Source organism: Chamaea fasciata, unplaced genomic scaffold (genome assembly GCF_029207755.1).
Source record: "Chamaea fasciata isolate MVZ Bird 193981 ecotype frontalis unplaced genomic scaffold, bChaFas1.0.hap1 SCAF_7, whole genome shotgun sequence".
Lineage (NCBI taxonomy): Eukaryota > Metazoa > Chordata > Aves > Passeriformes > Sylviidae > Chamaea > Chamaea fasciata.
The window spans coordinates 10,421,695-10,434,754 of record NW_027094092.1 but is presented as its reverse complement, the minus strand read 5'-3'; positions in this window follow the sequence as shown (position 1 = coordinate 10,434,754).

Genomic DNA, 13,060 nt, shown 5'->3' with positions numbered 1-13,060 from the left:
ACATCGTATGTACATAGTGACAAAGTGTCACCTTTCCTATTTTATTTTAAAACATACTGTAAAATACTTATTACCATAACAACAGAAAATCCCCCAGCATTTGGTCAGTAAGAGAATAGCAATATTTTCTTAAAGCTGTGGTTGCTTTTTTAAGATTGAATGCTGAAGGATTCTGCAGGATATATGGTGTTCCGTAGCTCACACTGACTTTAGCAGGTGAGAACCAAAGAAGTTTCTGTGCTTGGCTGCTCATAGCATCCCTTCACATGTGCCACAGTTTGTCAGCCTCAGAAACTTGCTGCACAAGTAATTGTCAGCCTCAGAAACTTGCTGCACAATTGATGAAGGCAGTGAACCGTAATGCAGAGGACAAAAAAAAAATTATGAAATGCCTGCTATTTTATACATCTCACCTTCTCCTTAAATTCCTTCGCTTCTTGGCATGGAAAACACCATTATTCATGTCTGAGAATGTAGCAGCCCAATTGTTTGTTTCACTAGTTGGCAAAAAATTTACCTAAAGAATCTTTTTTTCAGTCTTTCCCCCTTGACTTTACCAACAAAAAACCCCACAGCCTTCATCCTCCCGACAAACAAAACCAACCAACACAACCAACACAACCAAAAAACCAAAAAGGAATTTTATGGCTAGCAGTTGCAGTACCACCTTGCATCCATCAGTCCCCTTTGTGATTTGTCCAAATTCTGTCTCCCCTTTGTATTTTCCCCCTTTCTCTCCTCCACTTGCACTGGACACCAGTGATGCTTTAATTCAAATCAGGTGGTTTCCAGTTGGCATAGTGGTAGTTCTGGATTTATTCCTGCAAGTCTGAACTTGCAGAATCGATGCATAGTTCCAGTCTGAGTGCACTGCCACTGGTTATTTTGAGAAGGGATGTCTATCGAGTGTCCTGAGGAACCCTCTGTGTTGCAGGCTGTGTGGCATAGAAGCAGGAATTGGTGCACAGATGCAGCATCTGGCTGAGAGGAAGAGAGATGCCCCTTGCAGCACGTAAGGGAGAGCTCAGAACCCGGGCAGGCTCCTACGAAAACTGCCCACAAAATGTGGGAAAGGAGCTTTCGGGTCTGGGAGCTTCCCCTTACTGTTGCCAAGCTGGAATCACCACAACTTACCCCGTGTAATAGGTTGCCTTGCAGGGATTGCAAGGCTGAGCCCTGCTGGATGGGGGTTGCAGACGGTGCTGGTGACAGGGTGGCTGGGGCGGTGTGGCGCTGCACCAGCCCACTGCATCCTGCATCTCATCCCGTGCTGACCGCGGGGCTGGCTCGGCTGCCTTTATCCAGAGTGCCCCATTAATGCAGCGTGGACATGCAGATAATGTGAGCCAAAGCATCCAGTAGAGAATTACTGCAGAGTAAGTAATGCACTGGCAATTCACACCTTAGTTTATTCCATGTTGGTTTCCCCAACATAAACACCTCCTGCACCTTTTAATTTTCCCAACAGTTTTTCAGTCTGTGCCTTTTCAGGGGAGCCTTATTTTTCTCCAAAGCCATGGTGACCCACCCAATGAGTGAAGTGGCTGGCACACACGTTTAACCAAATGTGAAATGTACTAATTTAGTTTTTCCTGTGATAGAAGCCTGTCTCAAGGAGAGCTGTACTATAGGAAAAGAAAAAGGCCTGGGGAAAGAAGAAAAAAAAAGCAAAACCCAAACCCAAACTGAAAGATACACCTATATTTTTCATTTAAACATTTTTTTTTGGCACTTCTACTGAAGCAGAATGTTCTTAACAGCAAAGCCATTTATACTGTGTGGATTCATTTTTATAGGAATTGTTTGCATTGTCTCTTGGAGAAATTCACTAATAATAAATTTGGTATGTGCTTAAATTGTACAATATAGTGTGGAAGGTGTCAAAGCATTGCAGAAGGCTTTGTGGTTGTTCTCTACAGGATTTTAATTTGCAGAATATTGGTATTAAACTTCTGTATATGTGTAGAGGTGACTTTGAGTGACACTGATTTAACAATACTCACTGAGACAAGAGCATTCTAACCCTTCTAGACAGTGGTGCACTTTAAACCTCCTGGGAGGTCCCTTCTCTTTTCCCTTCCTTTGGAAAATCCTTTGCAGTAGATCTCACTGAGTCTTCCACCTAATAAATTATTTTGCTTTCGTTCAGTTGTCTTCTGAAATGCTCCATCCAATACCTTAACTCACCAGCTGGATTCCTGCTGCTCAGAACCAGACATACTAAAAAATGTATTTTAAAAATCCACCTCCTGATTCCCAATTTAAGACTCAGAAGACTTGCTGGATTTCTCAAGTGTAACAATACGTCTGGCAGTTACAATTGCACAGGACTCTCACTGTGGTTCTCCATCTGAAATCTGGAAAGATGCTTGGGGTGTGACTTGAGAGATAGCCAGTGAAAACTGCCTGGAATAGTCAAGTGTCAGAGATAGTGGGATTTCACCAGGGAATGTTTGTACAGGCCATGAGGGAAGCAAGGCAGTGCCCATAGCAGCACAGCTTGCTTTGCTTTCACAGGCCTATTTAGAACAGGGAGTATTTTTAGCCAATATAATTGTACTAATGCATAATCATCATGGCTTGCAAAGAGGAAGATTGCATATGTATTCCCAGGGTGGTTTAGGACAACAAACCAACCAAAAAAATAAACCCAGCAGTGACTGTCTTCTCATCAGGTCCTGTTCAGTGAAATATATAAGCTGCAAAATTTTCACATTCTCTAGTCTTCTAAAATGACAGATTTGTTCGTGGTCCTTAGCTTAGCAGAGTGAGTGTGCCGTGCTGCAATGTTCTGTTTCTGGCATTGGTTAGCACCAGCTTTACAATAAAGTAGGAAAGATTTCAAATTTATAATTTTCATTATCTGCCAGGAGAAGAGCTTTTCTTTCTCCTAACCACTGCCGGCTCATGTTTGAGTTACCTTAAAGCATGTCCATAATTTGTAATTTTTACAGTTATTAGATTTTCTATTTTCTATGCTAATGTCTAATTTTGGCAGCTTTTAGGCCCTCCAGTAGCACATTTTAGTGAGTTCTGTGGCTTAATTGTGCAGTGTTTAAGAAGTAATAATCCCTGTATCAGTTTTAGGATGTATTGGCTTAATGCCATTCTAATCTGCCTGCTTAAGTGGTTTTGTGGCAATCATCTTCTATATGAAGTATTTATATTCAGAAATACCTAGTGCAGCTGAACACAAAGTGCAGTTGGTTGAGTTGGAAGAGCATCCAAATGTCCTATAGCTGCATTGCATTACTCCTTAAAAAATATGTATTATTAATGAACTCCGAAGCATGGATGGGAAATTACTATTACTGAAATGCTGCACATAATCTTACCAAACTAATTTTGTGTTCTCTTTTTCAGTGCAGAAGATGCTGTGTCATGATCTGTGTGTGGAGAAACAGTAGGAATACCCCACAGAACATTTATATACTTTTATCTGCTTGTAGCTAAGGGCTTTGTTGGATGTAAAGAGCTTCTCCTTGCTGTTTGCCATACTTTTTCAAGGGCAGAAACACAGAATGGCTTCTTAAAATTTAAGGTAGTATTCAGGCATAATAGTTGTCAGTGGTTGCTGTTAATATGACTTGCATTAATGAAAAAAAAAGAGAGCATTAATTCTCTATTAGATTTCTGTAAGAACCACACTTTCTGATATTTAGGGATTAAACATCCACTTGAGCTAGAAATAGGATGAGGAAAAACTGCTTTGCTTTTTCAGTCCTTAGGAGGAAGCAAAAACATAGGGAAATGAGGCAAATAGTTATAAATCCTGGTTAACCTTTGGGAGGCAGTGAAGTCCTTCTGTTTTCCTTTGTTACCCATTTGAAAAGTTCAAAACCTTTTTTTAATTAAAAAAAGATGATTATTTTTATGTATGACCATGTTATTGCAAACCTGTATTTTTAAATAGGTTCAAGAATGTTGAACCATTAGATTACAATAAACAGCATTTCCATTGTTTGATCTATGGTTCCCTTTATTAAGTCCAGTCTACTTCAAGTATGTTAAAATTGTTTTTCATTTCTGTAGATTAATCTTATATTGTCATTCTTTAGTCCCTAATCCATTTAAAGCAAGTGCAGCTGCTCGAGTGCAGCTGTAATTTTCTTCCTATTTTGGTGAAATCTCTTTTGTTTTTAAAGAAATTGCATAAAGGAGATGTTTTGGGAAGAGAGATGGGAGAAGAGAACCAAAGCCACTACCAGAACATGACCTAAATCAGGACAAACATTGGAAGACTATCAGATGTTAAAGAAAAAGAAGGCTGGATCTGACTCTGAAAGTAGCTTTTATTAACCAGTAGGCATTTCTGGCTTCATGTGGCATGATTTTATGTCATACAGAGAAGCTGATCCAGAGGAAGGCCACGAAAGTGGTAAGAGGGCTGGAGCACCTCTCTGATGAGAAAAGGCTGAGAGAGTTGAGGTGGATCATCCTGGAGAAGAGAAGACTTTGGGGAGGGCTTAATGTGGCTTTTCAGTAATTGAAAGGCACTTGTAAGAAAGGTGGGGACAGACTTTTCAATAGGGCCTGTAGCAATAGGATAAGGGACAGTAGTTTTAAACTAAAGGAGGGTAGATTCAGGCTAGGTATAAGGAAAAAATTCTTTGCAGTGTGGTGTGGAACAGTGGCACAGGTTGCCCAGAGAGGTGGTGGATGCCCCATCCCTGGAAACACTCAAAGTCAGGTTGGACAAGGCCCTGAGCAAGCTGATGTAGTTGAAGATGTCCCTGCTTATTGAAGGGGAATAGGACTAGATGAGCTTTAAAGGTCCCTTCCAACCCAAAGTATTCTGTGATTCTAAGAAAATGTTAAATGTGTTCTGTGGATTAAAAATAATTAATTCTCTGAGGCAATACAAGCCATTTTGGCACCATAGAATTATTTCCTGTTAGCCAGCTTCACAAGTTTAATGAACGGGAAATTGATAATCATTAACAAAAGGTAAAAAGAACTTCAGAGATGTACTTGAATAGCATGGTCCCATTTCTCTGGATTCTCTTTTGAGAAAATTTGAGTAAAAAATGGGAAGTCTGAAAAGAAAAGATTCTGAAAGCCTAGTTCTTTTGTAAGTTTCTGAGTTTGTTTGGCTTTGCAGCCTCACATGGAGCTGTGGGAATCACTGTATTCTGGTCGGAGAGCAATCTCAAGAAGGGTTGCAAGGGGAATATGTGAGTATGGGAGAGTTCAGTTGTATGTGTGCTTATTGTAAAATACCTGAGAGCAGAACAATCTCCAACTGGAGCAATTTTTTCCTTGGTAAAATGGAAGTGGGTTTGTCTCTGGTTTTTTTGGTCCTTTTTTTTTTTTTTCTGGTCATTTGTTTAAGTTTAGGGTGTTTGTTTCCTTTGGGTTTTGTTGGGTTTTGTTTGTTGGTGGTGGTGGTTTATTTTTTTTAAGTGGAAACAGTATAAATAAGCATAATTTCATCCTAGGTAGTTATTCTGGTTAACATAAATTATTTTCTGTAATGATACTAATTTTGCAAGGCTTTCAGGCTTAGCATTTACATGCTGTGCCTGAAGCAGAAGTCCCACATGCAGAGAATCTGAGTTAACTCCTCTGCCCACAGACACAGTTTTTTTCACCTGTGAATAGCTGGATCCCTAGACTGAGATTGGCTTGAATTTACAAAAGTTTATACAGGATGAGTTCTACAGGTAATTTCTGGGTGAAGTGTTGCTCAGATACTGTAAGAGCTGAGCCTCCTGGTACTGAAGTATTGAAGAGACATAAACCCCACTCTTGAACTAACCAAAAGCTTTAATTCCTTCTACAAATACTAACTACTCCTAGTATTGTGTTTTTAGCAATGGAACTCTGCTTAGTCACTAAACAGACACTAAAGGACATAACCACTGACTTAAGGTCAGTTTTATCAGGGTTGAGTTTCACTCAGTATTTTATCCATATTGTACACTTTATTGACTCATTTATTGAATGCAGTGGCTCTCAGAGTTAGCTGAGAGCACAGCTATAGAGTGCTGCCTTCACGTCCTGATAATTCATCTGGTTCCATTAGTAAAGAACAGGTTTGTCATGGTTGTTTCCTAAATAACTGCTAGAGAAGCTTACAAAAAAGAGGACTCAGTAATTTCCATTTAAAGGTTGCTCTGATTAAAGAAGACAGTTTGATTTGTCCACCTTTGCAGGTCAGAAGCTGCACGAGAAAACCTCAGCACAAGCTCAGATTCTTACTCCTGTAAGGAGTTAAAGTACCTAGAGAAGCCAAAACATACACAAATAATATTTTAAAACTATTCCTGCCAGTGAGTATTTCCATCCTCAGTTAGCTTGGTGAAAATTTTTTGGAGTTCTCTATACTCGTCCTTCTCTTCCTTGGCTTTGATTTTCTTAAGTAATAAATACATTCTTAGTCAGCTTCCCATTCATCTTGCTCCCAGCAACCATATGGTAAATATACTCACATTATGTCCTTCACTAAGCAGATACAGAATCATGATAGCAGTGTAACAAACAGAAGAAGTACAAAGATGAGGATGTGTCAGCAGGAGAACACTCTGGAAGATGAGTCCAAACACACACAGTTTATGGATTAATTGAAATTAGAACTTGGATATTTTCAGCCAGGAGTCTTAAATTAAATTATTAAAGAACTTTCTAAGTAAATTACAAAAACAGTTAAGTCAAATTAAATTTGAGCAGTAAGAATATCTGAGTAGAAATATAGCACAGTTTAAGTGGTCATTTAAAAAGATAATTAAGATAACTTTTCCTGTGTATATACCCACATAGAAACAACAGAGGACTTAAGCAGAGCAGTTCACCTCATACAGATAAATAAGGACTGTCTGACTTTAAAGTGGAGTAAAACAGTAACTATATTCAGTGAATCTTCATAAAGCTCTCATCCTTTTTCAGTACTCTAGGCTGTGGTTCTCAGTTTCACTTTTCATGACAGGTGTAGTCACCCCAGCTGACAGCCTGAGGAAGAACTTGTACAAAACTAGATTGTATTATAGAAGAAAATTATCCATCCTCCTACCTGGGACCCACCAACATTATACTTGCTCTGTTTAACACACAACTGCATCTCCAGATGATGCATTGCCAAGAGGCAATGTCACTCACAGGAAAGGTACTTTCTTTAAGAAGAGTATGTGTGAAAGGGACTGACAATTGCTTTGCACTGGGAACTGTGAGCAGCAGCACAGTGGGAACAGGCAGGGCAAGGAAAGGTGCCAGGAACAGTTACACTCCAAGTTCATTGACTGGAGTGAACTCTGGGTGCAGAGTGCTCCCTTCTAACAGTTTTTTCTGTATTGTGTTTGCAAGAGTTGCAAAGCCATAGAAGCCAAGTTATGGAAGACAGATTTTATCTGTAACAAGCTTCGTCCTGCCCAAGTTGTATCATAAACTGCGACAGAGACATCAGATAGAATACAGGCAAAAACCCCAACACACCTGGGCAAGTATTTTAACTTCTAGCAGCTATGTTTTGGATACTTCAGAGGTCCTTTCTCTCTTCTTATCCAAGTTTCCTAGACCCTCTAAACTTTTGAGTGTAATCTTATCTAGTTCAGTGCCAGTGGAACAGAAAATTTAACTTTATAATTGCTGGAGATAATAGTCACTGCTCAATGGAAATAAGAACAAAAAGTCTTTTAAAAGAAATTATAATCAATATTCACGTAAGTGACTGCCCAGATCTGCAGAAATTCTGGGTAAGACACAGCATTTGCAGAGCTGATATTTGTGTGGCTGATATATTAAATTCATTAGTGACTTCCTGCACTCTGGTAGTGGTCTCTTTCTACAAACCTTTGAAGGTCAGGAGGGTTTCACAAGTTGCAAGTCTTTAGACAAGAATATTTCAACAGAAAACACATCCTAGTTGATATGGAAAAATTTGATCAGTCAATTACTGCTCCTTTATTCCAGCTGCTATTTCATTGATTCACACGGTTTAGGCAGAAAGAATCTAAAAGAAGTCTTCAGGCTTCTTTAAGAAAATGCAGAACATCACCAAGGTATTTATGTTTACAGATCTCTGTAAATATTACTGAGAAACATTAATTGTTTTTCTGGGGTTTAGCCAACTAGCAAGGAGAAACAAAGAGAAAAAAATCCAACAAAATGCTTCAGCATTTATAGTCTAGGCCAGCTAGGCCTCAGAGTCAGTGAACCACAGGACTCAAAAGAGGGATTTGCAGCTCAAAACTTTACTGGAAAGTAAACAAACAAAACTGATGTCAGAAGTTTCACTTCATGGGCTTGCTAGAGCTGATCTTAAAAGGGTTGGCACTGATGTTTTAAACCATTTGATCTTTTACAAGATGCAAAATCGTCACTTCTGTTGTCCCCTCTAGGACCTGCTGCCACTGAGCTTTGAATGGAATTCACTGCTAATGCAGCTGGTGCTGCCTGGAGAAAAGGAGCTGAAAACACTTGGACCCTTTTGATGCCAGTCAGTGATCGGGCCTCACATGTTGCCAGCTCCTCTGTGTGGTGCTACAACTTGTTACAGGTAACAGCTTGAATTACCTGTAATCTAAAAAATTAAGGTCAGGCTACATAGTGATTCCTGCTTTTAGGGTGGATTTTCTGAGAGGGAGAATTCAGAGGACAACATCTTGCCTCACAGGACAACAAACACAGAGAGTGGGATGGATATTTCCTGCTTACAGTGAGAGCGTACAACACATGCTTTACCTCAATTTTAAGTATGGTTACTTACAAAAGGTGTAGACAAACTAGTAGATAAAACTATACAAAATACTCTTGCACCAAAATGTGGAGGGTTTTGTTTTGGTTTGTTGTTTTTTTCCTGAGTTGCAGGATTTATGCAGGCCTTATTGTTACTAATTTTTGAAAGGAATTTTAGAAAAAGTCAGTGAAAGCAAGGTTTGTGCTTTGGGTGGTAAAAAAGGAAGAGGATAAGACTACCTAAAACAGTGCACACCAAACTGATGTCTAATTGAAGAAGGAGTGGCATTACTGTCTTGCTTGTACTCCTGTGAGAATTTATGGTACATTTTGTGTGATAACCTTTGCTATTGGCTAGAATAAAACTTGTTTTGTACTACATATATGTGTTATCGATGTTTTATTATGAAAGTTATTTGATAAGACAGTTTCTTTGCTATTTGCTGGTTATAATTTAGATACAAAGATAGAAAAGAGTAGTCACATTTTATACAGAATATATAAATACTTACCAGAGCATCTCCTTTTCTCATTCTCCGCACTGGACTATTCAGAATTGCTGAATCTTTGTTTAGAATATGAAGTATTTTTGTTCATACATTCATAAATACCAATTCCTTTAAATTCATCTTACAGATTAGATATGACCTTTGCTGTGTAATTGACAACAGATCTTTGAATATTATTTAAGACATGGGAATAAAAAGAGGAGTGGATAGTGTGCTATTTTCACAATGAATTAAGAGTTCAGACTTAGTTTCCTTGTTACTTGTCAAAAGAGATCAAAATTAAAAAATGGAGGGAAGAGCAGAGTTCATATTACAGTGCATAAAATTGAAATTAATAGCTCAAGCTATTATTTCTTATGGCATAGGAAAAAAGAAGTAAAAGTTGGATTCTGTACTTGGGATATCAGAATAGATGCAAAGATGACCACACAGCCCCAAATGAGAAAATTAATTACTTCCACCTTTGAGGTTTCTGTCCAATTTACTCCTTTTCAGAAATTCTCTGAAATCAGTCTTTATAGCACAGAATGTGTACAAAACCTGTGAGGATCACCAGGAAATCAGAGACAACTCTGTGTCCCTTCTCCCTCTCCAGTTTTTCTCCATGAAATTATAATTGTTTCCTGTTGACCACATAGACTTACTGTAGTGCCAGATTATTCAGGGATATATGTCCATGCGGGAAAGTTTAGGAGGAAGGCTTTTCATCCCAAACCATCTATTCTTTATTGACAGATCTTTGTAAGCAGCAAGTGCCTTCTAAGGAATGTGTGCAAATAAATACAATTGTTTCTTAGCTTTTTAAGCATGTACTTGGTGGTCACATCGGTCATTGCATTACAAGAAGTCTGTCAATTATTATTGTTGTTATTATTATTATACAGAAAGTATCATAATGAAACTACCAATCGATTTGCATCTCAGTAAATTAGCCCTGGTTGAATAACTTACCATGATTCACACATCAAAATCTTTACCTGTGTGTCCTTCATTTTTGTCTGCTTTTCATTTTCTAGATATTTGTGTAGTTTCTACCATTATAGTGTGTGTGACCAATAGAAAAATAGAATTTTTCTACTGAAATAGACCAATAGAAAAAAACATTAATGTAAATTCCTGTCTTAACACTACCTTTCATGGAGTAAATATAATTCATGTTCCATTTAGGGATGTTTCACCATGCTGTAACAAGGACAAAGGAGACACAGTACAAGACCAAATTAAGATGTAGTTAATTAGTCTGTGTGATAGTCTTTGCAACTGGGAAAGGAAGATTAAGAAATAAAGTCACTGTCTTCATGGAAAAATTAATACTTTTTAAGTACCAAGTAATAGACCATTCTGTAAAGATGTGTGTTATAAAGTGAAAGGGAATTTTCATGCCAAAATGCAAAGCTGTGTCCAATATCTAAAAGTACCTCTAGACTGAAATAGGGAAAGTTTGAGAATTACGATATTTATGACTAGATAGAAGACATGCTGCTTCTGATCATGAAATTTTATTTTTGTAAAGAACTTCATTATGTAATGTGATTGTACTTTTGGATTTTACTAGGATTCTCCTTGTTGAAAGTAGTTCAACTCATATTCAGAGTGGGAAAAGCTGCTTTTCTTTTCTGTCTGGTAAGAATGTTTCCACCAGAAGTGAGCCAGGGTTGGTACTGGGCTCAGATTGAGGCGAGTTTTCCTTTCTGTTTACTTCCTTGTGTAGGCAAACCCCGAGTGAATGCGTCACACAGGAAGTCTGGGGAGTTACTCCAGATTTATGCTGATATAACAGGACATGAGAGAAAATTTATGACTTTCTGTTCCAAGCAGATGGAATACTGTTAAGTGACAGCTCCAGCAGGAACAGATTTGGGAAGTACTGTTTTAAAGGAGGATGTTTTAAAGAAAGCTTGGAAATAGCAGAAAGAGGAATCATGATTTTTTTTTTTTTCAGGTTTAAGTAGTGCCTGAGTAGTGCATTACAAGTCCATGCTGCTTATAATTCTGGAATACTATCCAGTGGCCTCTGTTTCCCCAGTTTTACTGTCGACTGATCTATTTAAATTTAGACTATGAGGAGGAAAGACCAGTGCTAGTACTGATCCAAGATATGTGTACTGCTGGTCTGTGCTGGACTTGCAGTAGGTTGCCTATCCTTGGCTTGTGATCTTCCTGTTCTACTGCTGAAGTACTGAAAGAAAACATTTATAAAACTGAAAGAACTGAGAGAGATCTTACAAATGTGCTAAAAGGCATCAGGGCAATTTTAAAGCTCTTTGTGCAAAGTAAAACACAAATGTGGACTTTCACCTCTCCACCGGTGTAGTAAATGTCACCAAACTTTCCATTAGTACCATGCTGTGTTTTCCAAGAAGAGAAATGCCATCATGTTCATCCTATTCGATTTTTAAAAATATCTCTCTCTCTGTCTCCTGCTTCAAAACACCGTTGAGGAGACTGGACAAAGTTAAACACAGCAATTTAAAAGTCAGATCCATTAGCCAAGATGCAATTGGACTTTCTGCTAAAAGAAGAATGATGAAAAGTACTGACAGAGGGAACAGACTGAGGATTTCTTTAATTTAGATATTGCAGTTTCTTAGTATCACATATTTCCTGGAAAAATTTCACTAAATAGATCTTTTTCTGGCCTAACATTTTCCTTTCTTCAATAGCCTTGTTTTCCTTTTTGTATGATGCATGCAATATATTAAATAATTCTATTCTGTTTTCTAATCTGTATTTGTTAGCTTCCAGGAGTCAGATCTTATTGCTAGGCAACTAAATGAGAAATCTCCATCTCTGTATGAAGCAGTTTGCTGTATCCATGCTGACCCTGTCCTTATCCATACATACATCTCTAAAATTACCTAAGTGCAGCTGTAAACATCAAATGTAAACATGCTGTGTATCTTATCCATATGGAATTTATCTTGGAACTGAGTTGTTAATAGTCAAAACAGCTTGGAAAAAGGCATAGATTTTCCCCTCCCCCCTTTTAGACATGTTTCCTTCACATGTACCTATCTTTAAGGGCAGCCTTTCCTTAGAAAGAAAATTACTTCTTTCTTTTGGACTAAAAGAAAAAGGGATTTATTTATTTATCACTGCAATTTTTTACATCTGGATACTTCCTTAATTTAATTAATGCTTCTGTGAGGTTTTGATTACTGTGATTCTCTGTTTGCAAGTTTTCCAAAGGAATTAAGAGATAGAGAACTTAGTGTAAAAACCAACAGCAGGGCTTTAGCAGATTGTAGTGACAGCAGTCTTTCAGCAGTTTTTACAAAGCTCATACATTTACTAATTTATTGAGCTCTTTTTTGCCATCTCGGTGCTTGATTGAATTTCCAATGTCATCCAGTGTATTTTGGTGATCTTCTAATAATATGTCCTCTGTAACATCATTGTCTTATTACTAACGATTTGTTCTTATTTTCTTCAATGTTATTTTTGCTGCTAGAGTATCACTGTTCTGCCATGGAAAAAAGGGCTTCTGCTGTCACACATTGGAATGACTTTTTTTTATTTATAAACTATTTTAGATTGTTTTTTAACCAGTTCATGATGTGCTTTTAATGTGTGTGTGGTGTGGGAGTCTCAGGATTGTGGAATTAAGGTCAAAAGGGGCACGTGGAGGACACCTAGTTCACAGTCCTGCTCCAAGCATGGTTAATTTCCGAGGTTCAGGGCCGTGTTGTGTTCTTTTTCTCTCCTATGCTGAGTGCCAAGACTGGACACAGAATTCCAGTCAAGGGTGTTTTGGCTGTGGCCTGACAAGTGCTGAACAAAGAGCAACCAAGAGGTGACTCTTACAGGCATTGCTTAGACCTGCTGCTGTCACCACCCCTTAGATGGTGGCTTGGCTGGCTGAATAACAGCTTTCCAAGTAA